The sequence below is a fragment of the Mustela lutreola genome, chromosome 9 (assembly GCF_030435805.1).
Source record: "Mustela lutreola isolate mMusLut2 chromosome 9, mMusLut2.pri, whole genome shotgun sequence".
Lineage (NCBI taxonomy): Eukaryota > Metazoa > Chordata > Mammalia > Carnivora > Mustelidae > Mustela > Mustela lutreola.
In genome coordinates, this window is record NC_081298.1 from 83,761,049 (window position 1) to 83,776,209 (window position 15,161).

A 15,161-nucleotide genomic window follows, 5' to 3' on the forward strand; every position below is an offset into this window, starting at 1 on the left:
TGCCTTCAAACTGCTGACAAAGGAACTCTGCTGTCCTCTACTGCTCCTTTGTAGAAGGGGTTAGTGCTGCTGTCACCTCTCAGATGCCAGGTGCGGTGTAAGGCACTGGGTGTAGAGAAACGAATACAACAAAAGAAGCCCCAAACTCGTGGAATCTGCATTCACATCATCTCATTTCAACAAGTCAATAAAGCAGGCACTAATGTCATGTTTTCACAGATGAGGAAACATGGGCTAGGTGATAGCAAGAAAATGTCTCTAGGTCACACATGTTCCACAACCTTATTTTGTCTATCCTCAAATCTCCCACTCCTCCTGGGATGAACACTGGACTCCCTCGGCAAAGGGAGTCTATGTCTCTTGGATATTAGCACAACAAGCATGTTGCAGCTTTTTCAAAGAGATTTCCATTTCCCTTCAGCAGCAAGATAAACTTTCCATCTCCTGCAGCTCCCGGGCTGCGGCTGGCAGCGGCTATATCACAGCCATGCCAAACGCAAAGAAAGTTCGAAGGACAAACGCAGCCAGAAAGCATCAGCGCTTTCCATCCAGCTTCCAGACTTATTATTTCTTATTATTTCTTGAGAGCGTCCACTGCTCTTTTAAAAACAAGGGGCCTATTTTGTGAGCTGCTGAATGGTCTATTTTAAACTCATGGGCTGTGTTTGTTTACATTCAATCCCAGGCCTTGCCCTTTGCAATAAACCGTCACTGGCATCGTGCAGAAAAGCATCGTGGAGACTGCCATATCACTGTTTACAGCTTTCTCATTTGAAGAAAAGGGGTGGAAATCGAATATTTGCAATTGTCCCAATTCTGAGAGGGCCCTAGAGAAGAAAGATGGTGCCAAGCTTACAAGTCTAAGGATTCCTGGGGCAGCAATGAGTAGTACAGAGACACTGGAATGGAACAGAGTGTGTTCTCATACACCAAGGAGAAGAATAAACCTGCTAACTTATTCAAAAAACACTTATGGAGCACCAACTATGGTAAGTGCCAGGCACTGTTCTAGGTACGTGAATACAACAATGAATAAAACAAAGAAGCTGCCCTCAGGAACTGACATTCTCTTGAACAGGAAGCAGTCAACAAATAATAATTAATAATACACTATATTATATATATATACACATATATATAACATTATATGTCTGACACTAATATGTTAATAAAATTATTATTAGTAAATACATTGGAGAAACATTAGGTGCTACACATAGAAACTCAAGACCTTTCCTAAAGAGAAGCCCAGGCCTTAGTGCGACATTGGCCAACCATTTAGAAGTTGTGACATCTGAACTCTGAACATTGCTGGTCTGATTTTTATCACCTCCTTAATTCCTCTCATCCCCTTAGCCCAAACCTCTGCTCACCAAGGCTAGGCTCCAGCATGACTGGGAAGGAAGCCAGGTTGATCCTCAACACCCTCTAGCCCCTTCTGGCCTTTTGCCCACAGCAAAGCTCCAGTCTCCACACGGATTCCCAGTACGCCCTCACTCCTCTGCTCCAGGACCCTCAGGTCAGGGAGAGAACAGTTTACCAAACATATGTCTCTAACTGTATGGACTCTGGTTTACCTCCTGCAAGTATTTGCTGTTTAAATGTGAAGCCTCCTCCAGGGGCAATGCTTAACCCAAAAGCTTACCCCTGGTGGAAGAATTTTCCACTTTGTGAAACCTGAATAAGCAGGATACCTGTAAGCCAAGAGACCTTCCAGGAACTCTCCTGGGATCACATAAATCTTCCTCTATGTCCCAACATCTGCCTCTTGCATCCTTCACTTGTCAAATGTCAGAGGCACATTGTGTTTTCCAAGGACCAGCAGTCACTATATGACATGGGAGTAGGGAGGGAGAGAGGAAGCAACAGAGCCAGACAAACAGACATCAGAAAACCTGCACATTTGAGCAAGACATTTGTTAAGAAGGTCTTTGAACCCCTCGGGAAGAAGTCCATCATAGATCTGATCCCATGGTCTATGCAAAGGGACCCCCACACTGCAGTGATGTTTTTGACAAGACCTGTGATTGATTTGCTGGTTCACTAATGAATGGACCTGGAATTGCACATTGCTTTGGCTCTAGAGAAAGCATATGATTACAGCATGCACAATGGCAAATGCTATAATTAAAGATGCAAAACAGGGTTCATTACACACCCATTTTCAGTGCTTGGAACTTTCTGAAACAGTTTCCTTTTCAGAAGCACCATCTGCAGGTGATAAGCCTCAGGAGACTTTCTTTCACCCAGGACCAAAAAAAAAAAAAAAAAAATATATATATATATATATATATATATACACACACACACACATACACACACACACATATATATACACACACACATATATATATGTATGTATATATATATAAGAATGGGATTGGGGTAGGGGATGGGAACTTACAAATCTTCAGAATGAAACAAAATAAAACAAATCAAAACAAAAAGGAACCTACCGTGTCCAGTGAAAAAGTGAAAGAAGGGTGGACACCTCTCTCAGAATAGGGAGAGTTAGGACAAATGCTAGGTCTGGAGAGTTAGGACAAATGCTGGCTTGCGTTCAGAAGGCGGTACTTTGAAATTATATCATAGCTCTGAAAGATCACATCTCAACAGTAGATCACTGTAAGACATGATTTGTCCTGTGAGACTGGGTTCACAGCGGTTTCTACTGAGCCATTAAAAAATGAATAAAATAACTATAATCACAACAAAGACAAAACACCCATTGTGAATGTATAGCACACCTTCCCCACCAAAAGCACCAAGTAAATTGTCTGGATGTACCTGACGTCTCTGAGTTACCGCAGATAGAGGAAATGTTCCTTATTTTCCAGGTGGGGAAAAGAAGGTAATGAGGCACAGAGAGGTTAGGTGAGCTGCCTAGGGAAAAGGAGCAGGTCAACAGCCAAATCAGGACAAAAACTAGCACTCCTGATTCTCAATTCAGTGCTCATTCTCCTCAGACTGCACTGTCTCAGAAATGTCAAACACATTATGCAAGAATACCAGGAGTCTGTACTGAGGCAAAAAAGCTTGGTTTCCAGTTAATAAAATCATCAGTATATGCACAGCACAAAACTGCTCTCCCCAGCTGAGGGTAGACCATGGAGCAGGCCCCGGGAGCCAAGGTATCCCTCAAGCAAAGCATTGCTTTAGACACTGGCTAACAGCGAAGCTGTGAGATGCCACACCTCTTATCCACACCCCTTTCAGGACGCATGATTAAATGTGAGCTTGAAGGAAGGTCCCCATTTGCAGAGCCAGAACAGAGGAAGAAGGGTTAATGACACTAGAAGCACCTACCTGACTAGTCTCAAACTTTGGCCTTTCTCTTGATCCTAAAATATAAAAGGGTGCGGTGTGTGAAAGGGAAAAAGAATGTCACATTGACAGCTGCAAAGACAGTAAGACTGCAAATTCTGAGCAGGTCAGGCTAGGAACACCTCGTTCTAAACATTCATGCCCTTTGGCCCTCCTCAGGAGGTATTCTAAAGGACACTTGGGTGTGGGCCACTGGTGTGCAAACTGCATATGGCATGTATACAGCACACAAAGGTTATCATTTTCTGTCACTAGTTAAGGAGATATCTGTGACACTAAACTAGAATATAATTTCACAAAATCATAGAACCCCTCTCCCTAGGGAGGAAAACTCAGGAAATCATGGGTCAGCACATCTGATGTGAGTCAATCTAGAGAGGCACCGTTAAAGACCTCCAAGGACAGATGCAGTAGAACACTCCTCACTTACCTCTCGGAGAGCTTAACTGCTTCTGTTGCTAGAAAGTTCTTCCTTAAGAACTTACATCCTTAAGAAGAACTTAAACCAACTCCCTTCCTCCATCCTGTCACTGTCGGAAGCACATCTGCATTCTTTTGGCAAATTCCAATTTTTCTCTTTAGTACTGGTAGCAACCAAGGATTGCTGAGTAAAAGAGGACAGCATGCAGATTTATGTGAAAACAAGTAAAAACCATGGATAAGGATCTTTAACTATAACCTAGACGTGTATTTCTACCTTAAGTTGATAACAATAGTTTAAATTACCAGGCCATATCTGAGATGGCTTTTGAAAAAAACTTCAGATATTTCTACCTAGAATGACGAGTTTAAACAAAAACCTGAAGTTTAATAGTAACTACAGTTTTGGGGCATTCTATTCCAGCACTAATTAGGATTTCTGGTGTATACCAGGGAAAAACAGAAGACCCTAAACTGAAGGTTCAATGAATACTCTGCTAAGGCCACCAAAATGTGCCCCACATTTCCCTCATGTCCTTGTTGTAGGGACTCAAGATATCTGGGCTTTGGATCCTAGTCTAACCACTAATACATAACCAGGTTGCTGTGCAACCCTAGGGAAATAACTTAGCACCCCTGACCTTGAGCTTTCTTCACCTGATAAGTAAACATCAGTACAAATGATTTCAAAAGGAGACTAAGATGTCTAAGATTCCGCCTAATAAGTGTGTGATGATCATGAATTGAGATAAAGCTTGTGAACTACTTAACTCAATGCCTGTAAGCACATGATAAAGTCTCAATATAAATGTTCGCTATAATTACCAGTTAGTGATAAGCACAGTCTAGGCTTACCAACTGGAAACAGAGCATTATATCATACTCCACTGTCCTGTAAGAAAGCCACTACTGAGCCCCTGAAGATCCAGCAACAGGTAAACTCACATTACTTGTAGAAAACTATCTACACCCACAAATGAGACTGTGAAACTTTAGAATGATGAGGATTTGTTGCTTTGTGGCTAGCCAGCATTACCCCAAATCAGATCAATCCTACATCTTAATCACTTGATTGCTGAGCCTCAGTATATCAAAGACCTATTCTAAATACTATGGAATACACTTTATGTCATTCACTATCTCCTTAGAGTTTCCTTCTCCTGCACAAACAGGAAGACTGCGTGTCCCAGCCTCCCCAGCAGTAGGCTGGGGCCACGTACCTGAGTGAGCTCTGCCATCACCATTGTGGGAGTAGTGACAGTGCAACTTTCAGATCCAATCCTTAAAGGCGTCCGGGATATAAGCCATCTCTCTTTTTCCTTTCGGTGGCAACTATGGAGGCCACATGTGATGATGACAAAGTGATAAGATGGAAGCTTCCTGGATCCAGACAGAGGAGACCTGCCATAAAAACCTGCCCAACCCACAGTGAACCTTACAAAAGCAAGAAAATAAACTCCCATTGTGTTATTCCCCAGCTATGTCAAGGCTTATTTCTATAGCACAGATGAGTGTATCCTAATTAATAAAGATTCTGGTCCTTCAACAGATTAAGGGAATGGACATGTATTAAGTACATACAGTGTCAAATTATTTGGCCCGGAAATCAATTTGGTGGATTGTAATCACCACATTGAATGAAAAATAGAATAGAACAGAAAATATCAGGAGCTACTTTTAGTGTATACATAAAAACTACTTCATGAAATGTTTGGTTCCGTTTCAGAAGTGTGAGTTATGTATGTGTTTGTGCCGGGCTGTGACACAAACTGCACTTCTTACTGTGGCTTGTGCTCAAAAAATGGAAAGCTCATGGCAATCTCATGAGGTAAGCTCTATCCCCATTCCAGGGCTAAGGGCACCATTCAGAAGATCTAAGTGATTTTTCCAAGTCACACAGTTACTAAGTGGTGGCACTAGTGTTTGGGCCAAGGTCAGTATGCCTCCAAGTCTCCCGCATGTTGGTCTCCATCACAGGTCGTACAGCAGGCAGCCACTGGCCCACAGCCACATCAGCCAGCCTCCTCCTGGGGCTCCTGAACATGGAACCTCCAACCTCACCTGGCCCCTTGGCACATTTTTAGGAGCCATGTGTGAGCATTCCAATGGCTTCCATTTGCAGATATTTCAAACAGATGTGCATTTAAAAAAAAAAAATCACACAAATTTCTCAGCCTATCTGTAAAATAGGTCAGTTTATATTTGATTTCTCCCAAGTGGTGCCTCAAATACCATAGAAGGAAAACCAAGAGAGAGAGGTTAGCTGATGCCAGGCCAATGATGGCAAAAGGGGATCTGATATTTATAAATCCTCAGCATCAGATGGGAAAAAAAGAAGAAAGAGAATCCATTCTTATAAGGCTAGATGAGGTAAAACAGAAAAACCTGAACTCTAACAAGACCTATCCATCCCACTTATTCTCATTGATCCCTCAAGTGCATCTGTGGACAATTCAAAACTAAAATATGGATACTGCATATCTTGAAAATCAGTTTGAAATATTCCTGGGAGCTTTGCCCCTTTAAATATCAATGTACATGGTAATCAGCTTGGCTCCTAAGCAACTCAGGCCTTGATTCTTTGGGAAATATGAACAGTCTGTTGTCTGATGCAGAAGCTGGAAGCAGCACTGTAGGTCTGATTGTCCCTAGTGACAACAGACAAGTAAGGGGCCACGGCCACCCCAACGGAGAAGGCTAGGGACCACTTCTATAGGTGTGCGGATAACCAAAGCACTATAGAAGACCAACAACTTGAGCCAAGTTCATCTCCAACCCCTCAGAGCTACAATTCAAAGGTAGCTCTGGAATGGCAAACAAGTCTTGACTGGCAGCTTCCCAGGAAGGGAGGGCTACTCTCAGTAGGTGTTATGGTACAGGATCTCTCTAGCCTTATGGCCAGCAGAGTCGCTTCCTGCCTCCAGGCAACCTGGCCTAATACCCACAAGAGACGGGTACCAAAATGAATAGTATTCTGAGGGCATTCCTCACCCACTTCAACTAGGGTCTGTTCTATTCTACCATGGCCCCCTGGAGTCACTGCCAGAGAGAAACTCTTGTACTTCCATGGGAGTTGCCTGAAAATCCATAATCATAAAAGGTTAGCAAGAATGACTCTGTAACCCCCATGCCTTGCCCAGGCAGCTCCACCCTCAAACCCAAATAACAGGTACATACGGACTCATCACAACTCCCAGTCCCTTTCCAGCTGACAGAGCGCTCCTTGAGACGGGATCTTTCACGATGAATATTTCCAGCTCAAATATTCCATCACAAACATTTGGGCCCCATCTGAGCTCATGCGTTCTGGCATGGCCTCGCCCACACCCCTCCCCATCCACCCCCAAGAAATAAGAGTCTGATGCTCCTTCTCTACTCTGTCTCTTTGGAAAGGAAAGATGTTACTCACTAACCTAACGAGTGTATTTAAAAATTGCAGCTGACTGCCATAGTAAATTCATGTCATGTTTTTTATGATAGATAATATTTCAGAGACACAGTCCTGAATGGAACATAAAAAAAAAAAAAAAAAAAAAAAAACCTTCTTAGAAATACAATTTCTGTTCAGAAACTCAGCTGCCCGCTTTCAGCTATTACTTCTATAGAGAAAACACGATCTGGATTCTGGCAGACATGCAACAAAGCCAGCTAGGGGCCGGTGCAAAGGAGTTTGTGTGTAACTTAAATTTAATGTGGGAAACTTCAGTCATGGTAGCACACCTTTAAATCTCATTAAGCTCCTTCTAGGTATCAAAGGTGGGCCAGTTGTGCCATTTCCTGAGTCCTGTCAAGTACAGGGTACAGGAAATTGACAAAAGAGCTTCCATTAGTCTAGCCAAAATTCACATGGCCCTATTATTAAGATGCTGCCTAGTCTGATCACCCTCTTAATCTATCAAAACTCCAAAAGGATAATCTTTTAAAAGCTTCCCCCTTTCCCACCCTTTTAACCCCCAAGTCCTTTTCTTTGTTGCTTAAATCAATGTAAGGTGATTTTGCGCAAAGTTTGGAGGAGAGACGTGTTGGTAGCTGGTAAGTGACAAAAAACAAACCAGAGACTTTTCTACCTGGAAACTGTTCTCTTTGATTCAAGACTGAATGTTACCACTTTGTAAACAAAGATGATTAAAAATGCTGCCTTCCTTTTTTTTTTTTTTTCCCCTTGCCCAGAGTCTTCTCACAGTACCTGGCACTCTCAAAAACCCCCATTAGGCACACCATAAGAATACTCAAAGGGATTACGTGCTCTTTGCTGGTTTTGTTTTATAAGCCAAGGGCCACTGAAAGAAAATAGAGCCTCCCGTCCAGGTGTCCCTGCCTGGCAAAATAATGGATGCAGATTGATGTGATCTGGAGGTAAAGGACATTAACGTCTTCAGACCTCTGGCAGGCACACACCACCAGGTCAGCTCCAGAGAGGCCTTGAAGAGCAGAGCAAGACTCACTTGCACCCCTGGACATCTCCCTCTCTTGATACCAGCTTTTATGCTGGGAGCAGGCTGGAAGGCAGGTGGCTCCTCCCCCTCACGCAGACTGTGTGAGGAGCTGAATGGGCCAGCAAGATGGACTGCCTGCATTACTGATTTCAGACAGCCAGCTGATGGGACACTGCACCTCCTTTTATTTATTTCCACAAGGTACATCTTCCTCTAATCTGAATTGTCTTTGATTTGAAAGCCGGGGTGTCTTCCCCCACCCCCCCCCATCCCCAAAGAAACTGAATCCCATCTCGACACAGCTGCTCAAAGGCAGCCTGGTGGCTGTTACCTACTGAGGCAAGCTTTTGTGCTGCCAAAGGGAAGACAAGGCCCGCACTGCGAACATAATTTTTGATCATCCCTGTTTAAATATGCAGAGTGTCAATCAGAGAAGTATGAAGAACATTATAATTACAAAATATATCCCTGCTCTATAATCAGTATTGTTTGTTATAGTGGCCTGGATGTGATAACGATTTCAATATGTAATCCGTGGAACTTATAAATACCCATTTTACATGTGCACTTAGGAAATACACTGGGAAGAGGAAGAACAAATAAAAAAGACCACACCAGTCAATGGCATGTTTGGATGACTGGGTTGTCCTCCCTGTGATGGCAACAGCAATGATGCAACATTAATGAAATGTTGTCCACCTCAGGAGACATTTTGTGGCCAGAACCCCCTGGCCTGCAACGCTGGGCCAGGACTCTCTAGGTTCACTAAGTGATTGGCTACTGCCTCAATTTTACGTTCACCTTGTGTGGGATCTTGTGGGACTCAGCCTAAGCCAGGCACAGGCCCACGGTCACACTCAAACTGTGTGTCTGTGTATCTGTGTGTTCTTAAAAGAGCGCATGAAAGCCCACAGAGCCACCTGGGTGGGAGAGGGAGAACTAAGCCATGCTGACTGGGGACTTTATCTGCTTTACTTTGAAAGCCTCTCACCCTTTAAGAAGCAGACTGGAAATGAATTTTAAAAGAGGCCCCGATACACCCTCAGCCTTCCCTTCACTTTGAAAACTGATAAGCAAACCGACCCATCCTACATCTCCCCACCCCAGGCTGGCTTCCTTCATACCTGCCTCCCATAGGACCCCCCAGCTTTGACAAAAGCATCATCTTCCAGCACTCCAGGGCTGCACAGTAACTGGACCGAACTGGCTGCCTACCTGGAAGCCCTTCATGAGCCATCAGAGAGGCAAGCTCCAGTGAAAAACAAAATCTGCCACCACTGGCTTCCTTACACGTACAGGGTCAAGTCCACACTTTCTAGGCTGCCGTCCCATGCTGCCAACTGTCTGGGTCCAGCCTTGCAATTCAGCCTCCCTACAGAAACTTTCTTATTCACAATCCCCCCATATCCGACCTTTGCTAGTGCCTTCTTCTGCTCTGAGATCACTCCCCAGCCCTCCCACTCCAGCAATCTCAATCCTACTTGGTCCACCACCCCCCACCGACATTCATACTCTCCTCCCCACACTAGGACACCCAGTCTGATGCTCAGGGTCTCTAACTTGGCACCTGGGGTGTGCACTCTTCAGGAGATCTATAATATTTGAGAGTAGAACATGGCCTTACATTTCACCTAATGCAGCATCCTTCAGTTCTTCAAATGAGAAATCCAAAGTGCACACCAGGGTTTCCCAACCTGCAGACCCCAGACCTTGGAGCCCACGGAGCTTCTGGAGGGCAAGTTCCCAGTTAGCTGCCTTGCTCTGTCCTCTCCAGAGGCTCCCATGGTGCCCTCTCTGCAGAGGAGCACAGAAGAGCTAGCAAATGAAGTCCTTGCTGCCACAGTGATTTAGGATGCCTGACTATTGAGTCTATGAGGTCACTTTTTATTTTTTCCACAGCGTGTAGCTTTCTCCAAAATACAGGCATGTTATCCTTATCCCACCTTTTTTCTTCTCCTCTACTTTACCTCCTTTCAAAGTGAATCCTTTGTCAAGGCAACAGGCATCTTCCTTATTTTTTTTAAGATTTTATTTATTTATTTGGCAGACAGAGATCACAATTAGGCAGAGAGGCAGGCAGAGAAAGAGAGGAGGAAGCAGATTTCCCGCTGAGCAGAGAGTCCAATGCGGGGCTCTATCCCAGGACCCTGGGATCATGACCTGAGCCGAAGGCAGAGGCTTTAACCCACTGAGCCACCCAGGCGCCCCTAGGCTTCTTCCTTAATTGCCACAGTTTTTCTTCCCAATTATCACACCACAGGCTTTCCATCCAAGGTCCCAAGTTCTGGATCTTATACCAGGGAAAGGCAAGAAGAATTAAAAATGCCAAGAAAGAAGATGTAGAGAAAAGAAAGCAAGGGCCCTGCCTCTCTGAGTCCTGGTTACTACTTACCAGATGGTCCCACACCCCATAAACTCAGGATTCCACAGTGGCCCTCATGTCCTTTCAAGTCAAACACTAAAAGGTTTTATCTGTTTCACTCTCAGTTTGGAATCACATTTTTTTCTTTTGAACAGGGTCAGGAGGTGGCACTGTAACTTATCAGCAAAGTCATATGAGAATATACAAGCAGGTATACATACAGTGTATTTCAATTCAGGGGTAACATTGGCTCCATGGCTCCATGGCTCCATGGCTCCATGGGCTCCAAGGTCTGGGGTCTGCAGGTTGGGAAACCCGGGTGTACACTTTGGATTTCTCACTTGAAGAACTGAAGGATACTGCTTTAGGTGAAAAGTAAGACCGCGTCCTACTCTCAAATATTACAGTTCTCCTGAAGAGTACACATCCCAGGTGCCAAGTTAGAGACCCTGAGCATCAGGGTAATAGGGATGGCTCCATGGAAAAACAGGATTTGAAGTGGGCCTGAAGAGACAAATTGGATTTGGACTGGGGGACAAGAGGAGAAAAAGTCACAGGAGTAGGATCCAAGGTGGCTGGAGACAATTAACCAGGACTAAATGTGAACTACATATGTCCCTCAAACAATGTCTACCAGTGACACAGTCCGATTTCCTCGGGGGCAGGGAAGGATGGAAAGTTAGGGGAACTCTGAGAGGACAAAGCAACCAAATGCTACTCCTAAGACCCCTAGCCAAAGGCAGAGGACGGTAAGAAAGCTACAGCTGAGTGTTGGGAAGGGCCCTGGGGACATCTCCCCAGTGTATGTTCCCCTCTTCACCAGCACCCGCCACAGAATGGATAATAAAATATTAATTCTATCTGATCTGGGGCCACCCAGGCAGTATCATGTCACACGATACTTTAATGACCACAATTCAGGCAACACAGCCTGGCTGTGAAGGAGGAACTCCTCTGCTAGCCCAAATCCAAAAGGTGCTCATGTTACAGGAAAGAACAGGAAGTGGGGCTCTGCAACTGACCACGGGACCCCATAAATGCACCAAGGCCCCCTGGGAGCTTGCTCTGTCTGTACAGGAGAAAAAGGGATCACCACTTTTCACCCTGTTCTTCATTAACAATAAAGTGAGCTTCATTAACAATAAAGTCAGCGTATGGTGTCACTCCAGAACTAATAAAATGTGAAAGTCTAATTGTATTAGCAATTTCCCATCATATTCTATTAATATGTATCATACTGGTATCCATTTTCACTGATGTGACATGAAAGGCAGTAATGTGATTACTTTTTTAGTGAAAACAAATGCTAATGTAATGAAATGTTGACCACATAAGCTGGGAGATATGGGAACCGGCAAGTATTTGGGACTTTCTTCTTCTTAAAAAAAAAAAAAAGGAGATGGAGGAAGAGGGAGGGGTCATTCAGAATTGGGCAAAAATATTTCAAGTGTGCTGTAGATATTCAGGGTCAAACCCTGCCAATGATAGAGGTCTTCTTTAGGGAAGTGCCTGGCACACTGTAGGTTAACAGGCACAATGGAAGGCCTTTCAATATAGAGTTAAGAGGTGGTTGCTGACATCAGAGAGATCTGCCTTCATACTCTGGAATTTTCTAGCTGGGAACTTCAGGCAAGTTAATTTCCTTAAGCCCTGGCTTCAGCATTTGAATAACAGAGATAATAACAGCATCAAACTTAGAGATTCTTAATAGAATTAAATGAGATCACGCTTCTAAAGCACTCAGCAGTGTCTGGCACATAGTGAATGTTCACAAAATATCAGAAATTATTGTTGTGATAAACATAAGAGCAGAATAGCCTAGAACTTTTTGTTCAACAATATTAGTTCATGTTCAGCATGCAGCCCTTTAAAACATGCTCTTGTTTTCTGGAATAGTCTACCTTCTTTGGAAGACACAGAAAAAAAAATGCTACATTCGAACTAATAAGAAAGAAAACGTGGGGAATGGAAAATAAACCTACCTACAAATCCTTCGGAATTTTGTTAACTGCCGAGCTAAGAATAAGTGAGATTTGAAGATCAAATGTGCAAAGAACTAGTGCCCATCTGAAGTGTAAAAAAGAATTGTTTTTGTTGTTATTTTCATCCAGGTCCTTTGTCCCTTCTTGCTAGTTCAGAAGTGAAAAACCCAAAATCCCTTTATTGCGCTGACCAGGAAACAAGAGAGGTATTTACCTAAAGACTCAGGCACTGCCAGGGTCACAAAGGGTGTGAACTGGCCACAAGTGCCTCTGACCCAGGCTCCTAACCAGCTGGATGGCAGGTACTCTAAGAGAGATGTGGCTTTTCAGAGGCTTTCACAGCCAGGACTCCTGCAGGAGGAAAGCTAAAGACAAGAGAGAGGACCAAAAGGCCTCTTGTGGTTGCTCCCCAACAGGATCAGTGCAAGACAATACAGGTTCTGGCCACTGAAAGCTGCCCAGAGCAATTTCTGCCCAAATTGACATGAGATCATTTCCAAGTTCCCTTCTGACTACAAGAGGCTCTGACTCTACAACATGCACCTGAGAAAACCAAACCACTTAGCCAACAACTTTGACTTCCAACAAGCAGCTCAAAGTTTTTCCATGGTCCAGTATCCCTAAAGCACACCTTCCCTTATAATTTGGAAAGAGTATCGATGAAATGTGAATGGGTTTGTTCAAGGTGCCTGGTGTCTTTCTGTGCGAGGACACAGTGAAAATTTCATTTTCTACATCAGAGAATTCCATACATTTGGAGTTTAACATTATTTAGAATTACACTGGACTGCTCCTTTCATAAATGAGGTTTATGTACTAAACATTTTGCGCAGCACTGTATTTAATATTCCTATCAACCCTCTGAGAAAGGCATTATTAACCCCATTTTGCAGAGAAGGAAGCTGACCTCAGAGAACAGCCAGGAACTAGAGGCAGCCCTAAGATTTAAATCCAGCCTGATTCTAAACCCAGTATTCTCCAGAGGACTACCCGCCTTTATGGGATCATACTTCTTGACAAAGTTACTAGAAGCTCACTGAGGGCAAGAATTGCCTTTTACCAAATGAAATCAGAAGCTCTGGGTTTAATCCCTACCTCTACCTCTCAACAACTCTGTGAACTTGAACTATTATCTGACCTCTCCAAGCAGGGGAGCCATGTAATGTATAACCCAGACCAGAACACATCCGAGACGGAAAGGGAAAACTAACCAGACAGGCTGCTGGGATGACAGATAAACCAGGGTCGCCCCACAGAAATGGAGACACATGGTCCCTCAGAGCCTCACACACTCATTTGCAAAACAGGCTGGATAAAACACCAAGGTCACCTCCAAGGCTAAGAACTTGGATGCTAGGAGTACAGTAAAGGGGGAAAGATACTCAGCTGGACATCCAACCAGAAACACAAAATGGCAAATTCTGGGGGCCCAATGAGTGCACAGCTGCGCATTTGTTCATGTTTGTTTCATCTCTGAAAAACACTACAAAACACATGAAAGAAAAGCCATATCTAATCTCACCAACTAGAGCCTTCTTTGAAGTTTGGTACATTGCTCTTTCCTGATTTGTACCTATGTTTCAACAACATAACTATATAAACACATCTCTCTCTTTTTTTTTTAATCAAAAAGTGAGTGACTATGCTATCGGCCTGCACCTGTGCTTATTCTCACACCAGCATATAAAAATCTGCCTAATAAGATAATATGCTGCATAATCTTCCATCGCATGTGTGGAATTATACATCTCACCATTTCCCCTCTTACTGGATATTTTAATTGCAACCATTTCATAAACCAATTACAAAGAATGTCATTCTGCATATGTCCCTAATACAGACATAATACTCCTATTGTTTTGGGGTAATACGTAAGAGCACTTCAAATTCTAAGGAATCCAACCAAACTACTCACCAGAAAGTCTGTACCAATATACCCATTCCCACTGACACTATATGAATCTGCCCATTTCCCTGAATGCTTGTCAGCATCAATTGTTTTTATTTTTGCAAATATCCTAGGTGAAAAAAGAACTGTATGTTAGCGTTTAATATTTCTTTAATAACTAGTGAGACTGAGTATCTTTTCAAATGTTTATCAGCTACTCACATATATTTTTCTGTAAGTTACCTGTTCATACTTTTGCCCATTTTTCTATGGGCTGTCTTTTACTTCCTGCTTTATTTATACAACCTCCTTCATATATTAAGAACCGTAACCCTTTATATATGATATAAATATCTTCCCCCAGTTAGCCATTTGTCATATAAATTTATTTATATTGTCTTCTATCACATACAAAACTTTCTGTTTTTAAGTCCTATGTTTCAATTTTTTTTTTCTTCAAGGTCTCCAGGGTTTCTATCTTCCTTTACAACTCATTCCACCCCTAAGGTTATTAGGATATTATGCACAGTGGAAGTTCTAAGGCTGGGAGTCTCCTGGAGTCATACACAAAGAGGGCTTGCTTGAAGCCACACCTCACATGCCCTAGGGGATTGCTGGGCAAGACTCGGGGATAACGAGTAGCAGAGTTATTACTGGTTCTCTCCCAGAATGCCCCAAAGGGCAGAGAAGAGTGGATCCACACTGCCAGGGGTCTGAGAGCCTAGCTCAGTGAAAGGAAAAAGTTCTTA